This window comes from Arachis duranensis, chromosome 7 (assembly GCF_000817695.3).
Source record: "Arachis duranensis cultivar V14167 chromosome 7, aradu.V14167.gnm2.J7QH, whole genome shotgun sequence".
Taxonomy (NCBI): domain Eukaryota; kingdom Viridiplantae; phylum Streptophyta; class Magnoliopsida; order Fabales; family Fabaceae; genus Arachis; species Arachis duranensis.
The window spans coordinates 54,707,415-54,710,988 of NC_029778.3; positions in this window are offsets into that span (position 1 = coordinate 54,707,415).

Genomic DNA, 3,574 nt, shown 5'->3' on the forward strand with positions numbered 1-3,574 from the left:
ACCTCTATTACAGGAGAAAAGAGAGCAAATATTAAAATAATCTAAAGGAATCCTTTCTTCAGGAGGGCAGAGCACAAAAAGAAAAAAAAAAGAAAGAAAGAACGAAAAGAAAAGGAGATAAGCAAAGATATTGTTTGGCATTGAGAACGAGTTGAGATGATTGTGTACCTGCTGAAAATGAGCAGAGATATGGTGGTGAGTTTATTGAGATTTGCTTTCAGAGATACATCGGCCAATCTAGGGGATGGTCACACCTATACGACAGAGGCTACTTATAGAGGTTATTGATACATACATTAGCTAGAGATAGCCTCACGTGTAAGACCGAGGTTGCTTACAGAGGTTATATTTGCATAGAACGACTCAAGAGAGCCACACCTGTAAGAAAGAGGTAGCTTACAGAGGTTATGACACTGAAAATCAAACTCAGACAAAGGTTGTTGAGTTATATATGTCTGGAGCGGGCCGAAACCGACAGATAAGATCATCACCTGCCCTAGGGATAGACATGCATCATGATTGTTTGAGCATATCTTCTATGAATTCTGTTTTCTTTGATTGTGTATGTGTTGTGTTTGTTTCTCTTTATTTTCTTTTGTTATTGTGTTTGATACGTGATTCGGTTATTGCTACTGACTAGGTATAGTATTAAACCAGACTTAACGAACCACCCCGACCCTACTAAGAACTCCCCGGTTCTTATCTATACTTTTTTCCTTCAGATGAAAACAGAAACTTTAGTTAAGATCACCCCTATATATACAAGGACCCAAAGAAGGATATGAAGGTGATAGTGATATCGTCTTTTGGCTGCAATGATCGATCAGAGATAGTAAGAGTTGATAGTATGTTTTGGGTGGCGCCTTTAGTTTAGTGTAGGAATTTTGGTTTAGTCTCTCACTTTTAGATAGATCCACCAAGAGATTAGGAGCTGTAAATACTGGCTAGACTAGTTTCGAGCGCCAACTTAAGGGCTTCCTATATGGACAAGGGCCCAGAGTATTGATTATGTATAGAGTAGCAAGATATGAAGGGTTATATGCTAACTTATGGTATATATACAGGGACGGTTCCAAGTGCAGAATTATGGGGGTAAGTGCCCCCACTACAATTTGAAATTTTTTTGAGTAGTATATGATAATAATATTTATCCCTATTAGATTATTAAATTTGACCTCACAATAATTTTTTACTTAATTTTTTGTATTTAATCGTTAATTTAAAAATTTCATATTAAATATTCGTTAGAATGATCAATTCTTGGATTTAGACGAACTTAATGTTCTTTCTTAAAAATAAACTCAAAAGAATATTATTTTTCTTCTTTTGAAATTAGCTTTAATTTTTGTATAGCAACTGTATTAATTGAAAGAACTTTTCTAACTATAAATATCAATAAGAGTCAGCTTCTAATTGTGTTGGAAAGTGAATTTTTAAATAATTGTTTAGTAATATATATAGAAAGAGAAAATTTTTTATAATAGTGTTAAGAAAAAAATTACTTAATTTTGTAAAAATATAAAATTCAAAATAATAGAATTTTAAATTATATATTATTATTTAAATTACTATTTTAGTGTTTTAATTTGTATATTAGATATTTTGAAGGCTCGTATTTTACAATAACAAAATATAATCATAACAATAATCGTGTTATATGTACATAAAAAATAACTATCTGTATAAAATATATATTAAAATATAAAATATACATTAAAAATAAATTAAACAATATATGTATTTATACACAAATATATAGTGGTTAATAAATAATTTAATATTTAATTTTTTATATACATATACTATTTTTATTATAAAAATTATTATCATGTTATATAAAATTTGCCCCCATTATCAAAATTTTCTGAATCCGTCACTGTATATATATGGCAATATCTTTATATGTACGTATGATCTATGATACATGTTATGTATATATATAATGTTGGCCTTGTGTATGTTTTACTTAATTCCTTTATGTGACTTGTGTATGTTTAATTAGTAGCCATCGCAAATTTTTTTATAAAAAAAAAATTTTCAAAAATTTAATAGTGTGCTAATACAGTTACAGACTTAATAATAAATAGTGAAAGTTTTATTTTAAGCAAATTGGTGACACTTGGTTTTCAGTATGATCATGACATACTGAGAATTGGATTGTTACATACTTCACCTCTTTTCATAATCAATTAATCAAAGAATTGGTGTTTATTAAGTTAAGAGAAATTAGATTACCAAGGAATTGCAGTTTGATTACTAATGATTTGCCATGGGTACATCTTGCATAATTAAAGTAGAGAGTAAAAAGCATCCTTTCTGAAGTTCAACATCTCTAAAACCTTAACTCTTTTTATAGTATTACTTTGTCAAACACTTATTGCTTGCTTTCACTTAATTTATTATTTTATGTTAAAGACTTCTAAAATTCTAAATTTTGATTATCTGACTAGATTAATCACTTTATCACGGTTGCTTAGTCTATTAATCATTGTGGAAGCATAACCCACTCTGGTGGTAGTACTTGATACGATTCGGTATACTTGTCGATAGTAGTTTGCAAAAATACGCATCAAATCTCGAAGTCGACTACCCCGTGATGTGTCATGTCGCGTTCAAGCAGTTGATGTCCAGATCATGTACATCTGCATGTGTCATACTTGCCGAGTAAATCAATAATATAATTAGAAGAGGGTAGAAGTTGGAGAAAATATGAACAAATGAGTGAAAAATATATCTAAATGGCACTGTAAACAAAGTGTATGGCCTGTGCCACATTTAGTCTTATCTTATTTACACTATAAACAAAATAAGAGATACAATGTATTTTAATAACATAACTATAAAATATATATTTTAGTAACTTAAACATTTATTTTATTTATTTAAAAAAAATCCGTGGATTTCTTTTAGAGGAAATATAAGGAGCTAATGAAATATATGTACAATGTGTACAATAGGGGTATAGGGATGTTCGATTTATTATCTTGGTATCCGAATAGTTATTCTAAATAGTATGAGTGTATTGTGTTTGAGAAATTAGTAGTATTTGAATTTGAATCCTCTAAATTTTAGATTTTCACTTTAGACGATAAAATAAGATATCTCACTATTCAATACTTTTTCTCTCATGTTTTCTCTTGGTCTCACCTATAAAATAAATAATGATAGATTATGTTCATACCCTGGCCCAACGATAAAGGCCCAGGTCCAAATAAAAGGCCTAATCTGAAGGATTAAGCCTAGCTAAGTACCGACATTCACATAAGAAGTCGGTATTAACCACGACTTGGTCTGAAGAAGTCGGATGTGAGATTAGCTGGCAGATAAACACTCATTCGAATGAGTAACCACCCCTGAAATCTCTCTAACCACTTCATAAAGCCATATCTTAACCTCCCCAAGATAATGGGGGCGGTTAACACCCTAAAGATACGGCACTACTCCAACGGTGGTTATTGGCTCACCACTATAAATACACTGACACCTCTCAGGTATATCTAAGCCCAATACTCTCTAGACCTGCTTACACTCTTGCTAACTTTGGCATCGGAGTGTCTTTGCAGGTACCACCCCC